Here is a 13,741-nt window from a genome sequence, read left to right on the forward strand (position 1 = left end):
TTTCAGTTACAAATTTTGGAACCCCGGAGGGGACTTTAGAGGAACCCCCACTCTACTTTCTTGGGGAAGACTAGCACTTGAAACAACTGTAAATCAAGGATTAACTTTTTGAGAGATGACTACTGGAAATTTAGGAGATATGCCAGCATGCCTGAGATCAGACCTAACCAAAGAAGCTAATTCTGTAAGTAAGAAAAGGGACTGAGGGACTCTCAGCAGCTTCTTAAGCCCCTTTTGCTTCGGGGAACCTCCCTCAATTCTTTCCTGCACTGTAAGGGTTGCTTTATCTTTGTCTACTTAAAAAGCAGGGGACACTGAATGCAGTAAAGTCGCCACATGGAGACCCTTGATTTTCACTCTTCTGGTTGCCCCTATGTTAGAACATCTGGTCCATTGGTGGGGAAATTCATGGTATCACTGATGTAGGAGTTATAATTAAATGGGAGTTAGAAACCTAGGGAGATTTTTATCTTTTCTGTTCTTTTTTAAAGGTTATTATAGATTGTTTCTTGGGGATGATCTTGCCTAAATGTGTATCTAAAAGATGATTTTTTATTATAACAATCTGGTATCTGAATAGGTTTTTGAAGCATTGCACAATCTTGCAGTTAAAAGTTGGATTTAGATAATTTTTTACTTTATGATTTCAGACACTTCATGCCAGAGAACTTAAATACTTAGGATAAAAAATTAAAGACCTCTACTTCCAAGCTGGAAAGTAACACTCACCCAATCATTTAGTTTTATTTTTTCTTTAATATTTGAACTGGGTATCCTGGGAAGATTTCAGTAGGTGTTACAGTACATTAATTTGGGCAAGGATAGTAAATTATGATATGATATTTGTTTTCCTCAGTGTGTAGGATTTAGGAAAAAAAATTGTTGGATTGGGATATTGGTCTGGCTTATTAAAATGACATTGAATAGCAATGATCTTGGGAATTTTTATAGCTTAATTTTGGATATACATGGTACTGTGGGGTTCCATTTTGGATTTTTTTCATTTGATTTAATATAACTTAATACTACTTTAGGAACTTCAGAACAAAGAAAGTGACTTAATGATTCTGAAGGGTCTTATTTTGATGGTAGCTTTTATATTATCAAGTAAGATTCTATTTTCAGTTTTGTGTGAGCAAGTTTTTCTAGTGTAGGATGATAAAGAAGAATAAAATTTTGTAAATTGAATCTTAACTTATATCATAATCTTCAACATCCAAACCTGAAAATTATGACTCAAGGTTAAAATGCCTTTGGCATGAAGCTTCTATTCAGAATTCAAGTTTTTCCTGCTTCTTCCAGACCTCAGCCAGGACTTAAGTTGAAATGCAAATAGAAGAATCCTGTGAGCTCAGTAGGAGACTGATTTGAGGCCCAAGGAAGGAAAAAAAGAAGTAAAGGTTTTTTTTTTTTTTTTTTCCTTAACTCAAACTAGATTAAACAAAAAAGTAAATTGTGTGGTATTTTCTAATTACTGGCCAGTCATTTTTTATAGGACTCTTGGTTTTTCTTAGATTCTGTATTTTTTTAGCTCATGATTTTGATCCTACAGACCTAAGTTAATATTTTTCTGATCAGTTCTATTTTTGATCAACTGTGGAGTGTTTTTAAACATTACAATGTAGAATTCACCTAAGAAAAGCTACAAGACCTTTAATATTGTGTTATGTGTGCACACTTGTGTTATGTGTTTTATGTCTGTGTGTATATGTCCATATATCATGCAATGATAGGAAAATTGGCAGATATATGAGAAGCCTCATATAACTTTTAAAAAATGAGTCCAAATATCCTTGATTCACGTGATTCAAAAGTTTCAATTTAAATTGGGTAAACAGATGAAAGTAAAGATGGCTTTAGAATTAAGCTTATAAGTTTTTCCTAGGTGACAAAAAATAATGAAATGTTGATGTCTATGAAATAATGTGCCTAAATTCAGAAATTTATAAAGATTTTTCAAAATGTAAAAAGAAAAAGGAGGTTAACAAAAAGAAAAGAGAAATTAAAGGTTCTAAATATGGATTTAGTTGAAGGAAATGTGTTTTTGGATAAGAGTCTATGTAATTAAGTTAATAAAAGGGCTTAAGTAAGTGATAAAGAAGGTCTGTGTAAGTTGGTTTTATGTGTAAGTTTTTTGAGCAAGTAATCTTAAAGAAATTAAAAATTATGCAACTATGGTTAAACAACAACTGTTATTTTGCAATATTATAATGTTATTTCTTTAAGAACTAAATTTGGTTAATATAAAAACATCAATTTAATTGTGGTACTATTAATGTATTCATATCTTCCAGGTATACAAGTCTGTAAGGTAGAAGCTTTAAAAGAACATTATATCAAGCTGCATTTCTAAAGTTGTATGGTAATTTTGGTGTTCTAAAGTCGTATGGTAATACCCTAACCCTAACCCTAACCAATCACCCCTACCCAACTTGTTCCCACTGAAGCCAGATTTAAAGTTAGGTAGTCAGTGTAGTTAGGTAAGTTGGGTCTAATATCGAGTGAAATCTAAAATGGAGGCCACGCTGGGAATGACTCAGGGAAAACGCAGGACAACTCCTGGAATGTTAATGAAGTCCTGAAAAGGCCCTAGGCCAAAGTCCACCTCAAAGAAATGTTAATGGAGCCCGGAAAACAGCCCCAACAGACTTGGAGATAGCCCATCCCAAAAGGTGATAATTAAGCCCACCTGTAGGCCTCCAACCTACATTCCATCACTGAAAGAACTATAAAAAGGGGAAACAACCGCACTTCCACGGATTCCACCTCTTGGGTCCCCTTCTTCCTCCGGGAGTAGTCTTTTCTGCTGTCCTTTAATAAATTTCTAATTTCTACTCTGACCTTGCCTCGGCGTGTGCTTTCTGGTGCTATTCTTCAACACTGGGGAAGCAAGAACTCGTCACCGGTCAACAGCGGTTTCACCACCAGTGAATTTGCTAATCATGATTTAGAGTTGTTATTTGATTTTCCTGAAATGTGTGATGATTTGCTAAGAGATGATATAATGTATGTGGGGGTCCCTGCCTTCTCTAAATTATGTATAAAACTGCTTCAAGGCCTGGGCTCATGGCTTCTCAGCATCACCAGTTGAAGTGTGTGCGCTCGGAGGAAAAACCAAACTAGCTTGCAATAAACTCTTCTTTGTTTACATTGGCCTTTGTCTCTGGTGGTCTTTTGGGGTCGTGAATTCAAGCATAACATGGTGGCTAGGTACTCCGTGAATGGATCCATGGCATGCATTTAAATCATGCTTCTACAGTCCTACCAGTGTATTTAAGAATTTTTTACAATCACTATTGCTGGTAAATTGTAGAACAAACACTTTTTTTTCTGTGAGCAATTAAAATTTTATTCAATTCTTTTATTTTAAGGTTTTTGCTTTAGTAGTACTTATAGGGTGCAGATTTATGTTTGGATTTATAAAAGAAAAGTCACTATCCACCCATGGTGTTGCTCAGACAGCGGGACATTTCTTTTGAAGCTTCTCAAAGTTCACTGGTACATCCTGATGTAGACTATATTGGAGAAAAGCTATATAAATTTATTAAGGTAGAAAAAGGAAAAATCCAGCAGAGGTGGGGGGTGGGGAGAGATCACAGGAGGATTGCATATGCATAGTAAGCAAGGGTGTCTTGTGATGAAGATGGGGTTTTCCAGGCAACAACCACCTGTGGCCAACTGTTTGGATAAGGTGTTAGAATCCCAATCTCTATTTGCTGCATTTAGAGGCATCCTAGGCAGAAAAAAAGTGGAGGATACAAAAAGGATCTCCCACTCCAAGGCAGAGCTGCTATTTACATATGTAGATAGATACTGTTCTTTTGGAAAAGAACCACCTTTCAGAGCCATTCCTGTGTTCACAGAACCTGAGGTTTCTCTGATTTATCGAATTTGAAATATGGCAAAGAAATGTGTCTGGGTTGGGATATTTTACTCTTCTTTAGGGTCACTAAATAATGTTTCTCTAAATTCTTCTCAACTGCAAATGTTCAAATTATCAGATTTTTTTTCTAAGTCAGGGAAAAAAATTATCCTGCAGCCTAAGTCTTATCCTGAAAACCCAACTTGTTATTATATTTATGGATCCAATGTGACAGCACAGTTTTTAAATTTTTGTAAGTTTTTAAAATCTGTGGTATTTTTAGGAGAAACATTTCTGTAAATAGAAATGACCATCTGAACTTTTTCATATAATTTCTGGGGTTTAAGAAAAATTGTGCAGCAATTTTTAATTATTCCACAACAATATACAGAGAGCTCATTAGTAATATTGTCTTCAATTTTCCATGGAGAAAATTGAGGTACTCATAGTGTGAAACTTTTGAATAAAGCTTACTAAATAAGATATTTACTCAAGAAAAATTTATGTAAACAAATGTATGAATATAATATGTCAAAAGCTTTGTAATTTTTTTAAACAACTAATAAAAAATGTATGGACAAAAATTAAAATTATATACTTGATTGATTTTTGATCATTTTAATAATTCATATAACAAATTTGAGTATTTCATAGATTTCTACAAATACTACAAAATGTTTGGGTGTAAAATCTTAGGTGATATTTAAGAGTTATAAATATATTATTTAAGAGTTATGTAGTGGGCAGTTTTCCAGATAGCAAGCCATGGATAAAATCTTTTAAAACTAAATATTTAAGTCAAGATCATTAGTAATGTGAGTCCAACACCCAAGCCTCCCATTTGTGAGTTTGCAAGCTCTAGCTTTATTAGGTTTTAGGGGTTTGCATTGTGTCTTTAAACTGCCCCACTCTCCAGTGGTGGTTCTACCATAAACCACAGAGCACACTGTAGACACCAGGACTACCCCTGTGCAAATTCACTGAAGGAAAAACTCTGGGATTCACAGTGAACTGATCCCTGCATAGTCCAGGTGTCCATTACTGTAGAGATATGAAGGCTGCTGACCTGAATCTTTGTATTTCCTTCGTTGGATTTCATAATATGACTGCCATGAATGTACAAATACAATCCACTGTATCCTGAGTGCTATGGATTGGTGGGGCTCAGATTAAATTTGAAAGTCAGAATTTTATGTGAGGTGATGAGGAATTGTTGGTTTTAAAAAATAACCAAGGAAACTTTTATTTATTTCCAAGTTTGAGAATTATTACTTTACCTGCAGGGTTTCCAAGTCAATTAAAGTGTGAGATATATCAGAAGCCTTGGGAGAGACTGAGTAAGCACAGCTTGAAAACCCTCCCACCCTAGCCAAATATTCTTTTGAATTCTGAATCTGAGATTGGGTAGCAGCATGATTTGGTTTGTGGAAAATTGTTCCTTAATTGTATGTGTCTACACAATCACAGCTTTGCCTGTTTTCATGAATTTCACTTTTTAGAATTATGCAATCTTGACAAATCTGAGATGTTACTTTCTCATAATGCAAAAATACCCTAAATGCTCAATATTTTTATTTCTTCTGAAAATTATCCCTGAGTATGGTGGGTTGTTGAATTTTGCTGATATGCTGTTTAAGCAAAGTCAGTAGTGTCTTTGGAAATGGGTGCTGCATGGAACAGTGTCTCCTGATAATAAGAAGCCTTTTTTCAAGTCTGTTCTCCTGCTTTCTGCTGTCACTTACTTACCCGACACCCAACTGGAAAATTTAGAAACTCTGGTTCTTATTCAATTTTTTTTTTCTTTTTTGATACCAGATATATAACCTAGTGGGGCTTAGCCAGTGAGCAACATCCCCCGCCCTTTTTACTTTTTTTTTTTTTTTAATTTTGAGACAAGGTCTAGATAAATTTCTGAGGATCTCATTAAGTTGCTGAGGCTGGCTTTGGAACTTGAGATACTCTGCCTCAGCTTCCTGAGTCACTGGAATTATAGGCATAGGTCCCAATTTGGGCTAATAAATTGGTTCTGAAAAGCTTTGAGTTCAATATATGTCAGAGTTGAAGTATAACAGATAGATTTTAGAGTGTTGTACAAGAGTTCTCCAACTTGTGGTCAGTTTAATTTAGGAAATATTTATCAAGTGCCTACTGTTTTCTAGGCAGTATAATGAAAGATGAGAAAGTGAAGATAAATACTATTTTTATAAAAAAAATGCTATTCTTTTAAGATATATATGCCTATATAAGAAACAATGGTTATAAATTTAGAACAACTCTGATTATTTAGAAGCTGTTTCTTTTGCTAAATTTATGTTTTTTCCATGGCCAAGTGAGAATAATAACTTGGATGAATATTAAATTTGGCTTTGTAAAAGCTGGGTGTGGTGACATTCTGCTGTAATGCTAGCAACTTGAAAGGCTGAGGAAGGAGTATTGTGGTGGTACCCTTTCTCTAAAGAAAGTACTAAGTAAGCTTCTCCAAAAATCTTTACCATGATTTACTTTAGGATTATCAGAAAAAGCAGCTCTACAAAAGAGTTCAATGAAATTAAACTTCCTCTATCCTACTGCTCTGTCCTTTTTGGCCATTGCCTGGAAAAGGTCAGTTCTTTAGGTGCTATATACCCCTTTACCAGTTTTTCACAAACATATATGGACTGTCTTATATAAATAACAACATATACAATAGTTTGTAAAAGTGTGCTTGCAAATGAAGAGTGTGATATGAAAAACAGATTGTTTTAACTAGGCCTCTGACCTTGAGATGCAACTTCACAGAGATGTTTAGATTTCAAACATAAGGGAAGGGGTTACTAATTGGGCTTCATCTTAACAGCTGGAAGGGGAATGGAAAAAAGGGGAGAAGAAGCTCTCTCATTCTCAGATGTTTACCTTGAAAGATTAACTTGCCTGGAACAATGAAATAAAAAGTTGCTTTTTTGTGAACTTCTGCAGACTGTGAACTTCGGAGCCCCTTCCCTTACATTTTGGGTATAAAGTTCTGAAATTGCCTGAAATCAGGGGATTGATTAATTAATTGCTTACAGGAAAATTGTACCCTTTGTACCTACCTGCATACAAATAAAATTGTTTCCTGCTATTTTTAAGTGCCTTTCCCCAACTGTCTCCTGAAGCAGTATCACAAGTTCCAAGACCAGCCTCAGTATTTAGTGAGGTCCTAAGCAAATAAGAAATGTAGAACCTATCACAAAATAAGAAATAAAAAGTGCTAAGGATATGGCTCAGTGGTTGAGCACCTCTATGTTCAATTCCTGCTACCAAAATAAAAAAAAAAAAGAAATTGGCTTTCTGGCAAATCTAAATTATTTTCTTATTAGGGCACCAAGCAGAATAGTCAGTAAGAACTAGGAACATGTCTTTAAACAGAGTTTCAGTTCCATAAATGTTCTGTAGATTTGTTACAATTTTAAAACCATGAAGCAATAGACTTAATTTTTTCTGTTTCTCAACTCAATAGGCTCTCACCACACAGCTAGAAAAAACAACCTCATAACCATGTCAAGTGGTTCAAGAGAAGTTTTAATTTTTTTTCCTGTAAAGAGGTTTAAATCAGAGTTTTTAGTTTTAACTGAATTAATAGGTTTGTACATAAAGAGGAAACCTTTTTTTAAAGCAGGTTTTGTGTGTTCTCCTAGATTTTCTGGAAGTTTAAATTCAGATATTACACAGGAAACTCTTTTTAGTAGCAAGGACCTGTCCAAATAAATGTCCTCTGCTATTTAAATTCCAGTATTTGGAAGACACTAATTTTATAATTAAAACTTTTTATAATAATTGTATAAAGCTTTTCACAAATACTGTGATCAAAAAACACTATTAGTATTGTTTTCATGGAATTATGTAGTATAGCACATGTGTTCAAGCTCATGGTATGCAAAATGGTGACATATACCCAGGTAGAGTGGCTGCTGACAGTAAAAAATCGGAACCATTGCTGACATGTTTAGAAGCAAATGAGGAAACAGGTAGATGGGGGCATTACTGAGACATTACTTTCTCATAATGCAAAAATACCCTAAATGTTCAATATTTTTATTTCTTTTGAAAACTATCACTCATTATGATGGGTTGTTGAATTTTGCTGATATGCTTGTTTAAGCAGAGTCAGTAGTCTCTTTGGAAATGAATGATTCATGGAACAGTTTATCCTGATAATCAGAAACCTTTTTTCAAGTCTGTTCTCCTGCTTTCTGCTGTCACTTACTTACCCCACACCCACGTGGAAAATTTAGACACTCTGGTTCTAATCATGATTTTTTTTTTTTTTTTTTTTTTTACTTTTTGATACAAGAGATTTAACCTAGTTGGGCTCAAACAAGTGAGCAACATCCCCCACCCTTTTTACTTTTTAATTTTGAGACAAGGTCTAGATAAATTTCTGAGGATCTCATTAAGTTGCTGAAGCTGGCATTAGAACTTGAGATACTTTGCCTCAGCTTCCTGGGTCAATGGAATTAGAGGCATAGGTAACAAGTTGGGCTAATAAATTGGTTCTTAAGTGCTTTGAGTTCAATATATGTCAGAGTTGAAGTATAACTTAGATAAATTTTAGAATGTTATACAAGTGTTCTCCAATTTTTGGTTAGTTTTATTAAGGGAATAATTATCATATGCCTACTGTTTGCCAAGCACTATGATGAAAGCTGAGAAAGTGAAGATAAATACTAGCTTTATAAAAACGTGCTAATCCTGTAAGATATACATGCCTATATAAGAATTATTGGTTATAATTTTAGAACCACTCTGAATATTTAGAATCTGTTTTTTTTTTTTTTTTTTTTTTTTTTTGCGCTAAATTCATGTTTTTTCCATGGCCAGGTGAGAATAATAACTGGGACGATTACTAAAATTTGGCTTTGTAAAAGCTGGGTGTGGTGGCGTTCTCCTTTAATGTTAGCAACTTGGGAGGCTGAAAAAGGAGTATTGTGGTGGTACCCCCCTCCTCCATAGAAAGTACTAATTAAGCTTCTTCAAAAATCTTTACAATAAAATTTTTATGGTTACAGAAAAATCAGCTCTACAAAAGTGTTAAATGAAATTAAACTTCCTATTCCCTATTGCTCTGTCCTTTTTGGCCACTGCCTGGAAGAGGTCGGTGCTCCAGGTGCTGTATACCCCTTTACCAGTTTTTCAAAAACATTTATTGACTATCTAATATAAATCACAACATATATAGTAGTTTGTAGGAATGTGCTTGAAAATTCAGAGTGTGATATGGAAAAGACATTGTTTTAACTAGGCCTCTGACCTTGAGATGCAACTTCACAGAGATGTTTACATTTCAAACATAAGAGAAATTAGGCTTTATGGTAACAGCTGGAAGGGGAATGGAAGAAAGGGGAGAAGAAGTTCTCTCGTTCTCAGATGTTCACCTTGAAAGATTAACTTGCCTAGAACAGTGAAAGAAAAAGTTGCTTTTGTGTGAACTTCTGCAGACTTTGAACTTCTGAGCCCCTTCCCTTATATTTGGGTATAAAGTTCTGAAATTGCATGAACTCAGGGGATTAATTGATTATAGGAAAATTGTGCCCCCTGTACCTACTTGCATCCAAATAAAACTGTTTCCTACTATTTTCAGTGCATTGCCTAAACTGTCTCCTGAAGCAGTATCACGAGTTCCAAGGCCAGCCTCAGCACTTAATGAGGCCCCAAGCAACTTAGAAAAGTAGACCCTGTCTCAAAATAAGAAATAAACAGTGCTAAGGAAATGGCTCAGTTGTTGAGCACCTCTTGGTTCAATTCCTACTACCAAAAAAAAAAAAAAAAAAAAAAAAAGGCTTCCTGGCAAATCTAAATCATTTTCTTTTTAGGGCACCAAGCAGAATAGTCAGTAAGAACTAGGAATATGTCTTAAAACAGAGTATCAGTTCCATAAATGTTCTGCAGATTTATTACAGTTTTAAAACCATGTAGCAACAGGCTTTATTTTTTCTGTTGGTGGACTCAATAGGGTCTTACCACACAGCTGGAAAAACCGCCTCATAACCATGTCATCTGGTTCAAGAGAATTTTTTTTCCTGTAAAGTGGTTTAAATCAGAGTTTTCATTTTTAGCTGATTTAATAGGTTTGTACATAAAGAGGAAACCTTTTTAAAAGCAGTTTTTGTTTGTTCTCCCAGATTTTCTAGGAGTTTAAAACCACATATTACACAGGAAACTCTTTTTAGTAGCAAGTACCTGTCCAAATAAATGTCCTTTGCTATTAAAATTTCAGTATTTGGCAGACACTAATTTTATAATTAAATCTATTTATAATAATTGTGTAAGGCTTTTCACAAATACTGTGATCTAAAAACACTATTATTAATGTTTTCATTTATACCAAATGCAGCTTAATAATAGTTTTAATTCATGGGTACTTATTAACTGTATTGTAACCCTAAACTGATTGGAAATTGTTTTTGAAATGTTACCACTATATTTACATTTACAAGTGAATTTTCAAACCGTGAGGAATAATTTCACAGGCAACATAGTGATTCATGACACATCTGTGGGTTAATGTAATGGGTATAAAGCAAACCTATAAAATAATTCATGAATATATTGTTGTAATAGGAAAAAGGGGTGCAGAAGTAGAAACAAAAAGCTTAAATTAATATGCTGCTACTAGCTAAAAATAAACCCTTTGTATGTGTAAAATAAATAAATTAGGCAGTGTGCCTTTTTTTTTTGTTCTATCAAAGATATATCCATGTTCTTTTCAACATAAAGCAGAAAAGATACCAAATCACCCATGTTCTCCTTCCCTATTTTCATATATATATATATATATATATATATATATATATATATATATATATATATATATATTTTTTTTTTTTTTTTTTGTTTGTTTGTTTGTTTGTTTGTTTGTTTGTTTGTTTTTGGCTGGGCCTTGAGAGTCATGGAATTAAGCTGTATGGCACAGCTGTTGAAGTTCATGGTATGCAAAATAGAGACAGACATATTCCCAGGTAGAGTGGTTGTTGACAATGAAAAATTGGAACCATTGCTGACATGTTTAGAAGCAAATGAGGGAACAGGTAGATGGGGATGAGTTGAGGTTGGGGAATTAGGCATTCAGGGATTCTGCATGCAAAGTTCTGAGCTTGGAATGCACTGTGAGTTTTAAGTGGTTATCTGCATTCTTTCTACTGTGTATATTTTGGGGTTGAAAATGGTCTAGTACTTCAGTGCACTTGGTTAATTTATAACTAGGTATAATCTAGCAAGGACACTATGGGAATCTTCATGATGATGGATTAAGGGCCAGCTATGTGCTGGAGAGTGCAACCTGGGAAGAGTGAATACAAACTTGGGAAGGGTGAGTAGGTGGACCCTGATGTTCACAAATTCCTAGAGGCCTTAATGTGTTACTAGGCACTAAGAACAGGGATTCCTGGATCCAAAGAAAAGTTACAGACATTACTCTTATCAAGAGAGAAATGATCCCAGATATTTATGGGTTCTTTGAATCCAGACATTGGCCCAAGTCTAGAGTCAGAGGAGAGTCACTGTGTGATTGCAGGTCTTAAGCAGTGGAACCTTCTGAAATTCCAACAGTTAATATGTAAGGACCAAGTAGAGTGAAAGTCCACCCCCTGGGGAGTATATATACATTCTCTTTTACAGTTCAGGGCATAGGTTTTATTATGAATTGTTGAGGAATAAAATACATATTCTCTTCTGAAAAATATTTAATCTAGTTCAGAAGATAATTTATCCCAAAACACATCACATATAAACAATTGTGTTTGTACAGAATTTAGAAAGTGATGAAGAAAGTAAAAACAAATGTATTACCGAGGGGCTGAAGTTAACCAAAGAAGTGTGAGGTTGTTTTTCAGGTGAGGGGTAGAATAGATTAAATAGATTTAGAAAGGGGTAAAGGGCCTAAAAAAACTGTCATATTGTTCATTTAGATTGGGAAGAATGAGTCAGTTATATTTTGCCCAACTGTAAGAGGTTCCAGATTTCTAAATTCACCTGGGGGGGAATATATATATATATATATATAATTTTGTATGTGTGTATACTAGTCAGCTTTGTGTTGATGTGACCAAAAGACTTGACAAGAACAACAAAGAAGGGGAAAAGTTTATTTGGGACTAAAAATTTCATAGTTCCTGTGTCAGTCTCATTCATTCATTGCTGTAGGCCTGAGGTGAGGACGGACATTGCCATGGCAGAAGGGTGTGGCAGAGTAAAGTTGTTTACCTCACATTAGAGGGGTAGCAGACAGACATCCAGGATCCAGGTCAAAAATATAATTCCCAAGGGCTTGCTCCAGTGACCTGCTTATTTCCGTGGTGACAAACCTGCTGATAGTTACCTACCAGTAATCTATTTAAATCATTAGTCTTTCAAATAGATTAATCTACCAATTAAGTTATGACTCTCATAATTAATCGTTTCACCTGTGAACAGTCCTTCATTTTATATGAGTTTTTTAGGGTAGCTCATATCCAAATCATAAAAATGATTGTGTCTTATGTTTTAAAATTAGAAGCTGAAATATTATTTTATTATCTCAGTCTAAGGTTGTTATTATGGAATGACAAAAAACAGGCTATTGATTAAAGTGAATTTTCAAAATGGATTAAGTGTTTCATAAATATGAATTTATTGCATCAGACTGTCTAAGAGGATATCCCTAGCAATCTGGTCTGAATCAGAGTCAATTTTGTATATTTGTGATGTCTTATATTTTCTACAAAGAAAAATCACAACTAAAAATTTTTCTTTTGTGGTGCTAGAGATGGAACTCATCATATTACTCATGCTGGATTAAGCACTCTATCACTGACCTATGCCCCCAGCCCAATTTTTCAGCTTCTTTTAGAAATTCAACCTTGAGTATGTCATATGTATGAAGGAATAAATGCATTCAAAAGTTGAGACAACTTTGCATAATTATTCTCATGTATATGAGTGACTATTATGCAGAGAAAAAAATTTGCTTGAGCCTAACTGCAGTATTTTTTTTTCTCTTATGTTCATTCTAATAAGCTCACTATTTGTCCTCAGCTTCTTTTCTCTTATGTTATAGTTCTTCACAATTGTTTTATCATCTCACCTATTGTAAATTTTTTTTGAATAATTTATGCAGCTTTGAAGCATTTCAAGATTTATCTGTTTCTTATAGATATATTATTTATAAGATTATTTATAAGAATAATATTCAGTTGAGGAAAATGCATATTTTATAATGATGTCAGAGAATCAAAATGACATCTTATCCTACCAATTTTTTTTCAGGCACCATATTATAAAGAAAAGAGCAAGGAGTGAAGATTCCTGAGGGTATTTGAGACTTCACCTTGTGTGTATGTCAATTAGCTGAAAGATTCAGAAGTGCTGAAAATGCACTGTTCCAGTGCATAGGAAGAGAGATGCTCCTGTCCCAGGTACTCACAGGAGGTGGGCACTGTGGGAGGTTATTCTGAATGATTTTTTTTCCATTTCTGAGAAGAGAGGCTTTGTCCATCACTACATCTAGTAGTGACCTGGATATTGCACTGGTCCCAGAAGTTAAGGATATGTGTTCAGACATAGAAATGTCATCTTGCAGCTTTTTGGGTATAATTACTTTCAGTTGTCCTTTGTAACCCTGCCCTCTTGACCTGTTTTTTGGAATGGACTTTCTAAGATTGACGGTCCTCCAAATAAAAGCCCACTTTCAAACATGCTCCCTCTCTCTGGCCAGCCTCTCCTGATTTTCTTTGCTCTCCCATTTGGAAAGCTTGTGACTGAGAGCAGAGGAGCCATCCTGAAGCTTGTTTAAATGTAGAGTGTCTGTGTTTTATTTGGTGTCCCTGGAAATTCAAATTAGCAACCATAAGATCAGTTGTCCCAGTGAGTCAGAGGCAGCAGGGC

General features: G+C 34.6%; 1 pseudogene; it reads right to left on the reverse strand.

Annotated features, from left to right (window-relative positions):
* Positions 1–13,741, reverse strand: part of LOC143639814 (protein transport protein Sec61 subunit alpha-like) — a 198,715-nt pseudogene that overhangs the window by 142,270 nt on the left and 42,704 nt on the right.

This window comes from Callospermophilus lateralis, chromosome Y, assembly GCF_048772815.1.
Source record: "Callospermophilus lateralis isolate mCalLat2 chromosome Y, mCalLat2.hap1, whole genome shotgun sequence".
NCBI lineage: Eukaryota > Metazoa > Chordata > Mammalia > Rodentia > Sciuridae > Callospermophilus > Callospermophilus lateralis.